This window comes from Salvelinus alpinus, chromosome 6 (genome assembly GCF_045679555.1).
Source record: "Salvelinus alpinus chromosome 6, SLU_Salpinus.1, whole genome shotgun sequence".
NCBI classification, from domain to species: domain Eukaryota; kingdom Metazoa; phylum Chordata; class Actinopteri; order Salmoniformes; family Salmonidae; genus Salvelinus; species Salvelinus alpinus.
Window position 1 is genome coordinate 74,990,515 of NC_092091.1, and position 12,731 is coordinate 75,003,245.

Consider the following 12,731-nt stretch of genomic DNA (forward strand, 5'->3'; position numbering starts at 1 on the left):
TGTTAATTCATCAATCAAGTATAAGGGAGGAGCGAAAACCCGCAGACACTCGGCCCCCCGTGGAATGAGTTTGACACCTGTGTCTTAGACGTTCTCCTTCAAACCTTGCCTTCAATTCCTCCATCTCTCTGCATCTCTGCTCTTCATTCTCTTTCAGGATCCTTTCTTTCTCTTCTTCAATCTTTCTCTCTGCCTCCTGGAACATCTCATTGGTGTAGTGGTTCCCTCCATTCCTCCCAACCATAGAGTTTATCTTCTGAAGCAGCTCAGTCACCTGAGAAGGGTTCTGGACTTTGTTGCTGAAGACATGATACTGTCTATGGCATTTGTCAACAAATCTCAGAAGATCTGGACTCTCAAGTAAAAAATCATTGATTGTTCTTCACGTGTAAAGAGAACCATGGTGTATTTTGAAGCCTCTTCACCAAAGACACTCTGAATGATTGACACTGTTTCCTGCTCCTCCTGTGTGTATCGACCCAATGTAATCACAACCAGGAACACATGGGGACCAGGAGCAGAGAGAGAGATGCACAGAGCGATCTTTCTCAGTCCCTCCTCATTGGACAATGTAGTATCAAACAAACCTGGGGTGTCGATAACAGCCACAATTTGCCCATCCACCTTTCCTCTGGCCTTTTCACAGTTTGATGTCAGAGAAACAGCAGAAAACCTTGACTTAAAAACATTTCTCCCCAGGATGGTGCTTCCTGATGCACACTTCCCTGCTCCAGTCTTACCAACCAGAACAATCCTCAGCTCCTCTGTTGGTCTCTGTCCTGTGGGATGATGAATATGACCTTTTTAGAGGTCAAATGTAGTACTCATTTTGTTCAGTGCAATAATATATAGCTAGCCATTGTTGAAATTGTAGCTGAAAGTCACTATGAAATATTGATAAACAGTCATTGTGAAATGATATCCCTGTGGCGCTAGGCTAGGCTATGCTAGTCAGCGTTTCTGATGAGGAGGATCCCGGATCCGGGAGGGGGGGTCGGTAGAGGACACATCACTGCACTCTGTACTCCATAAACTGGTGATCTCTGTAAACTCGTCGCAAGACCCACTGGTTGATGCTTATTTATAAAACCTTCTTAGGCTTCTGAGATATCTACTACCGCCCTCATACTCCACATACAACAACCGTTCTGCCAGTCACATTCTGTTAAAGGTCCCCAAAGCACACACAAGCCTGGGTCGCTCTTCTTTTCAGTTCGCTGTCGCTAGCGACTGGAACAAGCTGCAACAAACACTCAAACTGGACAGTTTTATCTCAAACTCTTCATTCAAAGACTCAATCATGGACACTCTTACTGACAGGTGTGGCTGCTTTGCGTGATGTATTGTTGTCTCTACCTTCCTGCCTTTAGTACTGTTGTCTGTGCCCAAAAATGTTTGTACACTGTTTTGTGCTGCTACCATGTTGTTTTGCTGCCATGTTGGGTTGCTACCATGTTGTTGTCATGATGTGTTGCTACCATGCTGTGTTGTCATGTGTTGCTGCCATGCTATGTTGTTGTCTTAGGTCTCTCTTTGTCTAGTGTTGTGTTGTCTCCCTCGTGATATGTGTTTTGTCCTATATTTGTCACGACTTCCACCGAAGGTGGCTCCTCTCCCTGTTCGGGCGGTGCTCGGCGGTCATCGTCGCCGGCCTACTAGCTGCTACCGATCCATTTTTCCTTTTCGTTTGTGTCTGTCTGTATGGTTTACACCTGTGTATTATTAGTTGATTCCGGTGGGTATATTTACCTCCGCTGCCTGCGGAATTGTTTGCTGTGGTGACGTTATTTAGGGGTGCGTGTCTGCACCACAGGGTTTCTTTTCTCACGGCAGTTGTGCCGTTTTGGTGTTGAGTTTAGTAGTAGAGGTTTCTCCTCCGTGTGTAGCGTTTATTCCCTGTGTGTGGCAATCTCGTTTGGGCGTGTTTCAGTCCCATGTTGTAGTTGTGTTGGGACGTCTCATTAAACTTTTGCCACTGGGATTTCCTTGCTCTCCTGCTCCTAATTCCTGCACCTCGGTCCGTTAGGAGGCACTTAACAATAAATATTTATTTATTTATTTATATTTTTAATCCCAGCCCCCATCCCTGCAGGGGGCTTTTGCTTTTTGGTAGGCCGTCATTGTAAATAATAATTTGTTCTTTACTGACTTGCCTCTCTCCTTCCTATAAAGCCCTGGTGGAGGTCTGAGAGGATTGGACAGGTTTAAAACCTCTACGGGATCGGTGTACCTATACCGGGACGGTTGAGCTAACATGCGCTAATGTGTTTAGCATTACGTTTGTAAGTAACAGCAATCTTTCCAGGATATAGACATGTCTTATATGGGCAGAAAGCTTACATTCTTGTTACTCTAACTCAAGTGTCCAATTTACAGTAGCTATTACAGTGAAAAAATGCAATGCTATTGTTTGAGGAGAGTGCACAACAACAACAAAACATTTATCACGTCAACTGGTTTGATACATTCACCTCTGAAGGTAAATAATGTACTTACATTCAGTAATCTTTCTCTGATTTGTCATCCTGGGGGTCCCAGAGATAAGATATAGTATAGTTTTGTTTGATAAAATACATTTATATTCCACTGTAGGAACTATGTTCTACAGTTTGAACCCCTGCCATGTCTTATATAATGGTCTTTCTCTTGCATTTCAAAGATGATGACATTTTTTTATATAGAAAACACATGTTTTGTTGTTTGTATTATCTTTTAACATATATGTGTTACATTCTCCAACATCAATTTCACATTTCCACACACTTCAAAGTGTTTCATTTCAAATGGTACCAAGAATATGCATATCCTTGCTTCAGGTCCTGAGCTACAGGCAGTTAAATTTGGGTATGTCATTTTAGGCAAAAAGTTTTTAAAATGTGTCTGATCCTTAATTAAGCAATATGGAGAAATTTCACCTAGCCTATCAAGATGGAAAGGTAGAGCTATCACTATATTGATTCAACCTATCAAGTCCTCTCAGAGCTCTACAAGTGTCTAGGGGGAAGGGTTGTTTCTGGAGAAGAACATAGACATCTGCATGATAAATTATTATTCTACCTAGCAACAGACCAACCAACATCCCAGCCAACAGAAGGGTTTAGTGGTTAGCTAGCTACATATGTGATTTCAAGGCAGCTTTCATATATTGCATTATAAATAGAATAAGTTTTAAGCAGCCTTAAAAAGAAAAATAGTCTTCATGCATTGTATTACACTCTCTGACTCGGTCGTTCCATGGACATATGATTCGGTGTTCGTACCATTGTCATTATGACATCATCAATATGGGGCGGAACAGTGGAGTTATTTGAATGGATGCATACAGTGGTCCAGACTACGGATATACCACAATATCTTTCCACCTTATTTCCTACATATCACTAGCTAGATTTAATGGTTAGAACTGATTATAAAGGTTAATAGCTATAGCCATGTAGTCATAAAGCTTTTTAAGTCCCTCATATCAGATAATATTATATGAAAATGGCCGAGACATTTTACTGACCAAGTGACCTGACTGGGAAAACCTCCAGGTCTATAACTAAGGCCTGGAGTTTTTCCTGGTCTTGTCATGTTTAGCTTCTCCTGGAAGGACAGAATAAGAGGCCAGGAAGCCATTTCAGAGTATTGAGAGACAGCCATGTGCCCTCCTGGCCAGCAGACAGAAACAAACTCACCATAAATTCAGGGGAATGCAGCCGAAATGGAATCAAATTCCCCATAGTGCACTACTTTTAACCAGGGTCCATGGGGCTTTGGTTAAAAGTAGTGGGCTAAATGGGGTATAGGGTGCCATTTCAGACACATTCAGCCAAACTCAACAGGCAAGGAATAAGCAGCCCTATGAAATCAAGAGTGATTCTCAACAATATTGTAAAAAATAACAGTGGTAAAGATTACATACACTATATATAAAAGTATTGCAATCTCTCACACACACAAATGAATAGCGAACCATTAACATTTCAAACCAACATCATTGGACAAACTAGTCATCTTGTTTGTCTCTCACACACAAACCATCTCTCTCTCTCTCTCTCTCTCTCTCTCTCTCTCTCTCAATTCAATTCAATCCATTATTTTAGATTATATGATTTTATATTAAGAAAAATGTAATTTAAGTAACTTTGTCTTATGTAACCATACCAAACGTAACATATCATACTAATTTCTTTGTCATGGATTTACATGTACTATGTTACGTCTTGTCTATGAGACCAGGCTGGGAACCCAGATGAGAAGAGGAAGTGGGCCAAGGGATGTTGAAATTAGGGTGAAAGGGTTTAAGTCAACGACAGTGGAAACTCATTTAGTATATCATTGTAAGGGCGAGGGAGCTTTGCTTGGATATAAAAGTCACTTGAAGGACAAGTATTCAGCTGTTGCGTCATTTGGTATTATACAATTCAACTTCACTCTGAGTTTTTACTCTTTTGTGGTAAACAAGTTTATTGTACATTGAATCAAACTTATCAGTATAATAATATATATAAAATATGATACGCCATATGCTACGACGAGTCAGTGACATAAGATAAGGTCTGACCTGCTTGGGGCCACTTCCTCTTCTCATCCTACTGTTGCTCCAGATAACATATTGGGGGTCACAGGGAGTACAAAGACACATTTTCAAACCAACACACTCGTATTCAACAAAACCCTTTTCTCTACTTCCACTATGACTTTATAAGGCAAAACATCCCAGAGACTTAAGTTTTCATTCTATTCCTCCTTAATCACACAAACAGCAATTATCTACAATCTATCAATACATGATATATTATTGTCTTCATGACAGTAGAAGCTGTTATTAGATATGAACTTTGTATTTCTCTCTTTGCATCTGTTCTCTCTCTGCAGTCAGGTCGGTGTAACTGGTCTTAAGCTGACCCTCTTTCTCCCGCAAGTCGTCACCCATCACCACTTTATCTGAAGATCAGAAATAGCACAACACACAAAACGTATTTAAACACATGTAGTACCTAAACTTGTTTTGAATTATACACATCCAATCTGTTACTTTATTGAGTTGAATTAAATATTTTTGCTATGTTAGTTTTAGTTTCAGTTTGAGTCACCTAAAATTACCTTGGCCAAACAACCTATTTAATCAGTAACTAAAGTCCCATTATGTAACTGCAGCAGAGACCATGATTTACAAGAAATCCCCTCACGGCTTAGAAGGGGGGCGGGGGGTCTGAGCAAGTCAGTTTCTGGTCAGTCAGGGGATTTCTTGTAAATCATGCTCTCCACTGCAGTTACATAGTTACACTTTACTGATTAAATGGTTTGTTTAGACAAGGTCATTTTAATGGACTCAAACTGAAAATAATTATTTGGTGGAGATTGACAATGAGATTAGCCCCCCAAAAATGTCATTTGTATGTATCATACGTATTGCAAATTCGGAACTGTCATGCCCTGGCCTTAGTATTCTTTGTTGTCTTAATTATTTTAGTTAGGTCAGGGTGTGACATGGGGAATGTATGTGTTTTTGTGGTGTCTAGGGTGGTTGTAAGGTTTAAGGGGTTTATTAGAGTAGTTGGGTTTATGTTTAGTATAGAGGTCTAGCTGTGTCTATGGTGGAGTGTATGTTTCTAGGTATGTCTATGGTTGCTTGAGTGGTTCTCAATCAGAGACAGATGTCTTTCATTTGTCTCTGATTGGGAGCCATATTTAAGGCAGCCATGGGCATCATGCAATTGTGGGAAATTGTCTATGTCGATGTTCTATGTTGCATGTTGTGCACTTAGTCCTTGCTTAGCTTCACGGTCGTCTGTTTGTTGTTTTGGTTCGTTTTTTCCTTCTTTAATAAAGAGAAGATGTATTTTCCACGCGCTGCATGTTGGTCCTCACTCTCTCCAAAAGACGATCGTGACAGAATTTCCCACCAACATCGGACCAAGCAGCGTAAATCAAGGCAGAGTGGCTGGAAGCCCGAGAGGCTCCCCCAAAAATTTCTTGGGGGAGGGCACACGGGGAGTGTGGCTGGGTCAAGTGGGAGAATTGAGCCAGTTCCCCGTGCTTACCATCAGGAGCAGTTGGCTAAACTAAGGTATGAGTCGGAGAATGTGGAGGAGTTATTGGACAGATTGGAGGAAAGTGAAAGGATGGGAGATTATGAGACATTTGAGGAGTTGTTGGTGTTATTGGAGGAGAGCGAAGAGAGAGAGATGTTGATATGGGGGAGCATACAACCAGGTAAGGTTGGGAAGCCTCCTGTGCATCTCCTGAGCCCTGTACGCACTGTTCCTTCTCCCCGCACTCGCCCTGAGGTGCGTGCCCTCAGCCCGGTACCTCCAGTTCTGGTACCACGCACCAGGCCTATAGTGCGTCTCGAGAGTCCAGTGTGCCTTGTTCCTCCTCCACGCACTCTCCCTATGGGGCGTGTCTCCAGCCCAGTGCCTCCAGTTCCGGCATCACGCACTAAGCCACCTGTGCGTCTCCAGAGTCCTGTACGCACTGTTTCTTCTCCCCGCACTTGTCCTGAGGTGCGTGCCCTTAGCCTGGTACCACCAGTGCCGGTACCACGCACCAGGCCTATAGTGCGCTTCGAGAGGTCAGTGTGCCCTGACCCTGCTCCCCGCACTAGCCTGAAGGTGCGTGTCCTTAGCCCGGTGCCTCCAGTTCCGGCACCACGCACCAGGCCTACAGTGCGCCTCATCCGGCCAGAGCCATCCGTCTCCCCAGCGCCATCTGAGCCATCCGTCTCCCCAGCGCCATCTGAGCTATCCATCTCCCCAGCGCCATCTGAGCCATCCGTCTCCCCAGCGCCATCTGAGCCATCCGTCTCCCCAGCGCCATCTGAGCCATCCGTCTCCCCAGCGCCATCTGAGCCATCCGTCTCCCCAGCGCCATCTGAGCCATCCGTCTCCCCAGCGCCATCTGAGCCATCCGTCTCCCCAGCGCCATCTGAGCCATCCGTCTCCCCAGCGCCATCTGAGTCATCCGTCTGCCCAGCGCCATCTGAGCCATCCGTCTGTCCCGAGCCATTAGAGCCGCCCGTCTGTCCCGAGCCGTCAGAGCCGTTAGTCAGTCAGGAGCCGCTAGAGCCATTCACCAGACAGGGTCTGCCAGAGCCGCCAACCAGACAGGGTCTGCCAGAGCCGCCAACCAGACAGGATCTGCCAGAGCCGCCAACCAGACAGGATCTGCCAGAGCCGTCCTCCAGTCATGAGCTGCCCTCCAGTCATGAGCTGCCCTCCAGTCATGAGCTGCCCTCCAGTCATGAGCTGCCATACAGTCATGAGCTGCCATACAGTCATGAGCTGCCCTACAGTCATGAGCTGCCCTACAGTCATGAGCTGCCCTACAGTCATGAGCTGCCCTACAGTCATGAGCTGCCTTCCAGTCATGAGCTGCCCTCCAGTCATGAGCTGCCTTCCAGTCATGAGCTGCCATCCAGTCATGAGCTGCCCTACAGTCATGAGCTGCCCTACAGTCATGAGCTGCCCTCCAGTCATGAGCTGCCCTCCAGTCATGAGCTGCCCTCCAGTCATGAGCTGCCTTCCAGTCATGAGCTGCCTTCCAGTCATGAGCTGCCTTCCAGTCATGAGCTGTCATCCAGTCATGAGCTGTCATCCAGTCATGAGCTACCCTACAGTCATGAGCTGCCCTACAGTCATGAGCTGCCTTCCAGTCATGAGCTGCCCTCCAGTCATGAGCTGCCCTCCAGTCATGAGCTGCCCTACAGCCATGAACGTCCAGAGCCGTCATCCAGCCAGGATCCGCCAGAGCCAGCCAGCTAGGATCCGCCAGAGCCAGCCAGCCAGGATCCGCCAGCCAGCCAGGGTCAGCCAGCCATTCCGGTGTTGTCCTGAGTGGTTCTCAATCAGAGACAGATGTCTTTCATTTGTCTCTGATTGGGAGCCATATTTAAGGCAGCCATGGGCATCATGCAATTGTGGGAAATTGTCTATGTCGATGTTCTATGTTGCATGTTGTGCACTTAGTCCTTGCTTAGCTTCACGTTCGTCTGTTTGTTGTTTTGGTTCGTTTTTTCCTTCTTTAATAAAGAGAAGATGTATTTTCCACGCGCTGCATGTTGGTCCTCACTCTCTCCAAAAGACGATCGTGACAGGAACATACTGTTCGAATTGGAATTCGTAACATATCATAAAAATTGCATTTCGTAGTATAGCATGCGAAATGGATGATGATATCAACAAATTAATGCATACCATTCGAAATGTAACATATCATACTAAATGGATTGCCTTGGATTCACACACAGAATAATACGAAATGCTCTGAGACCAGGTTAAGGTGGCAGAATACAGATATGATGACATTGTTTTAGGATGATAAGCATAGTTTTTGAACAGCGGCGCACAACATGGTTCAATGTGCCAATCTACTTTTTTTTGGTTTTAAAATTGCAGCCGTCTGGGAGATAGAATAGAGATCATCTATACTTTAGGAGCTCACATATGGATCATCCATACTCGAGGAGCTAGAATAGAGATCATCCATACTCTATGAGCTAGAATAGAGATCATCCATACTCTAGGAGCTAGAATAGAGATCATCCATACTCTCGGAGCTAGAATAGAGATCATCCATAATCTAGGAGCTAGAATAGAAATCATCCATACTCTAGGAGCTAGAATAGAGATCATCCATACTCTAGGAGCTAGAATAGAGATCATCCATAATCTAGGAGCTGGAATAGAAATCATCCATAATCTAGGAGCTAGAATAGAGATCATCCATACTCTAGGAGCTAGAATAGAGATCATCCATAATCTAGGAGCTAGAATAGAAATCATCCATAATCTAGGAGATAGAATAGAGATCATCCATACTCTAGGAGCTAGAATAGAGATCATCCATACTCTAGGAGCTAGAATAGAGATCATCCATACTCTAGGAGCTAGAATAGAGATCATCCATAATCTAGGAGCTAGAATAGAGATCATCCATAATCTAGGAGCTAGAATAGAGATCATCCATACTCTAGGAGCTAGAATAGAGAACATCCATAATCTAGGAGCTAGAATAGAGATCATCCATACTCTAGGAGCTAGAATAGAGATCATCCAAAACTCTAGGAGCTAGAATAGAGATCATCCTTACTCTGGTAGCGAGAATAGAGATCATCCATACTCTAGGAGCTAGAATAGAGAACATCCATAATCTAGGAGCTAGAATAGAGATCATCCATACTCTAGGAGCTAGAATAGAGATCATCCATGCTCTAGGAGCTAGAATAGAGATCATCCATGCTCTAGGAGCTAGAATAGAGATCATCCATACTCTAGGAGCTAGAATAGAGATCATCCATACTCTAGGAGCTAGAATAGAGATCATCCATACTCTAGGAGCTAGAATAGAGATCGTCCATACTCTAGGAGCTAGAATAGAGATCGTCCATACTCTAGGAGCTAGAATAGAGATCATCCATACTCTGGTAGCGAGAATAGAGATCATCCATAATCTAGGAGCTAGAATAGAGATCATCCATAATCTAGGAGCTAGAATAGAGATCATCCATACTTTGCTAAGGCAAATAAAATAAATAGGCAAATAAAACATAGTAACAAAGAAAAAGCTACAAATGTCCAATTTAACAAACACGGCATTTGTTGTAAATGCATGGAGGCTGCCATCTTTATGCATGTCTGCTAATATGCAAATGTATACAGTTGAAGTCGGAAGTTTACATACATCTTAGCCAAATACATTTAAATTCAGTTTTTCACAATTCCTGACATTTAATCCTAGTAAAAATCCCTGTCTTAGGTCAGTTAGGATCACGACTTTATTTTAAGAATGTGAAATGTCAGAATAATAGTACAGATAATGATTTATTTCAGCTTTTATTTCTTTCATCACATTCTCAGTGGGTCAGAAGTTTACATACACTCAATTAGTATTTGATAGCTTTGCCTTTAAATTGTTTAACTTATTTAACAATACGTTAGGTGAATTTTGGCCCATTGCTCCTGACAGAGCTGATGTAACTGAGTCAGGTTTGTAGGCCTCCTTGCTCACACACGCTTTTTCAGTTCTGCCCACAAATGTTATATAGGATTGAGGTCAGGGCTTTGTGATGGCCACTCCAATACCTTGACTTTGTTGTCCTTAAGCTATTTTGCCACAACTTTGGAAGTATGCTTGGGGTCATTGTCCATTTGGAAGAGCCATTTTTGACCAAGCTTTAACTTCCTGACTGATGTCTTAAGATGTTGCTTCCATATATCCACATAATTTTCCTACCTCATGATGCCATCTAATTTGTGAAGTGCACCAGTCCCTCCTGCAGCAAAGCACCCCCACAACATGATGCTGCCACACCCGTGCTTTTTTATACATTCTAATCAATTCCATACAATTATATGTTTCAGTGCGGAATATTCTAATCATTCAATTAACAGATAATTCTCACCTATCAATCCACCTTAATAACCCACACTGCAATCCCCTTTACCGACCTAACATGGTGCCACGTAATGGAAACAGATTATAATGTTAGAACACTTGAACTTTATGTTCCAATTCCCTGGTGATACCTAAATAAACAATCAAACCAAAAATCAATAACCAGAAACTATCACAAACCTTTTACGTTTCAACGATTCAGACCTGAATCACTTACAGCCAAATATAGCCCAGTGAGCCAAAACCAACCAGTGATGCCCACCTAGCCATTTTGTTGCTAGATTTAGCATATTTTACAACTACCCTGACAAATTTAGCTACTTTTAAAAAATGTATTTGGGAACTTTTAGCAACTTTTGAAGAGTGACTCAAAGCTATAATGCACGCATTTTGCCCTCTGAATGACACAAACAATTTTCTCTATCCCACTCTCAGTCACAACATCATTGCCTGGCTGCAAAAGTGCATTGTGAGTGACGTCAGCAGCAGGCGCTCATTCCGTGCCCAGGCAGCAGCAATTTCAGCGAATTGCAAATCATTGTTGGCTGACAGCAACAGCAGTAGTACGGGTTCAACAAGCCAAACCAAATGAATATAGTTGTTCACAAATGTTTGATCTTGAACAGAACTTACAACATCAATCAACATCTCTCATTCAAAATTGTACTGTCAGAAGTACAGAAAAGAGTGGGAGTCTGTACCTCAACAACTGTCAAATCAATTTGAGTAACGTTATTGTGTATTCTACGTTATGACACAGTTTTACGTTATTACTCAATGATATCACAACGTTAGTTAGCAACAAACCAACCTGCCTCCTACAACTTACCCCCTACTCAAACCGAGCTCCGCATTAAGTCTATCGCAAGAGCAAAATCCAACTTTCCAACTTTCTCCACCCCAAAATGTAAAAGTACCATGTACTTTGCTAAATTTATAACGTATGTCAGTCAATCCATAAGAATAAAAACATTCCGGTGGGTACAACTCTATTATAATTATCTCTCCGTTATTATTTAGAATTCGTTAGATTTAGGTAACTGTCTCTTCTATGATTCAGCATTTTAAATACGACTCCATTCACAATTCGTTATTGCAGCAGATCATTTAGGCAACACAACGTAGTACATCGAAATCAACTCGCTATTATTTAGAATGAATTAGTCTTTCAATTTAACCTAAACAAGCTATTAAAACGTTCAGTTCATATCTTAAACAAACACTAACAACCGAATCTTTCTGGGCAAAACCTATAAATAGTTGAATTACAATCATAATTAATTTGAGTCTATCGGTGCACAGGCCTTACACTCCCGGGCGAAATGTCCTGTCTCATTGCAATTGAAACATTTTGTATCGTCTGATCCTGTCCATTTTTCCCTTCTCTCTTAGGTCCCTTCCCCTTAATTAAGGCCTCCTTTATGTTTGTCTAGAATTACCCCGATAGTTACGGTCAGATTCTCGGACTCAACCTGTTTGCTCTTTTTACAGTCTCCACAAACCCTATCTATTTGTTTAATTTGGGTTTCCAGTTTTTCTATATTTAAATGTCCGTCAAATTCGTACTTCCTCCTTCATTTCGGGCCAAAATAGGTGTTCCACTTATCTTTTTCCTGCAGTTATTATCTCATCTCCCGTTAATTCCGGGACCTCCTTTGAGGATTTCCTACCCATTGTTAGTAAACCTTGTAGTTACTATGCTTATGCTCAAACTCACTCTCGGTGTTTTTATTTCTATGATCTATGTATGCGCTTTTTACCGTTGTCCAATTACTATAGTTATGTGTCTCTTTTCGTGGAATGGTCGAACCTATTTTGCGCGCCTCCGGTAGTTCTTGCCTCCCTACCTACTAATATACTTTAGATCAATTACTTCAACCAGTTTCACTTTTAGGTCTTACTGTTAGATCTTAGTATGTTAGATCGGCTAATGTATATTGGCCAATTTAACGTTTAGGTTTCAACATTATATAGTTTCATTGGTAGTGCGAGCAGATACCTTCATGCCATTCCGGATAATCTATGTGTATGTAATGTTTGATGTGTGTTTCTCAAATAATTATCTTCTTATTCTATGTGTGTGCTTTTAAAACTCTGATCTCTTATGTCACTACCCCCAATGTGTGTGCTCACACTCTAGTGTATTTTGCTATGCATTAAGGTGTGAAGGAAAATATAAAGTTTTGTGCTTCTTTCTTTTTTTTAACCAATTTCAATGTGTTCTTGCAAGTGACTGATATTTAATACATGTTGATCTCTACAAAGTTTATTGTGTGAAGAGACAGCGTTGAAAATGTTTATCTTCTCTCGTGTCATAAATAATCCTTGGTTCCTGCCTGTGCTTGGTAAAG

General features: G+C 42.4%; 1 long non-coding RNA gene and 1 pseudogene across 1 annotated transcript in view; one reads left to right on the forward strand and one right to left on the reverse strand.

Annotated features, from left to right (window-relative positions):
- Positions 1–12,731, forward strand: part of LOC139579371 (uncharacterized) — a 331,703-nt gene that overhangs the window by 271,277 nt on the left and 47,695 nt on the right. The window lies entirely within an intron of this gene.
- LOC139577929 (GTPase IMAP family member 7-like) lies at positions 11–4,918 on the reverse strand (annotated as a pseudogene).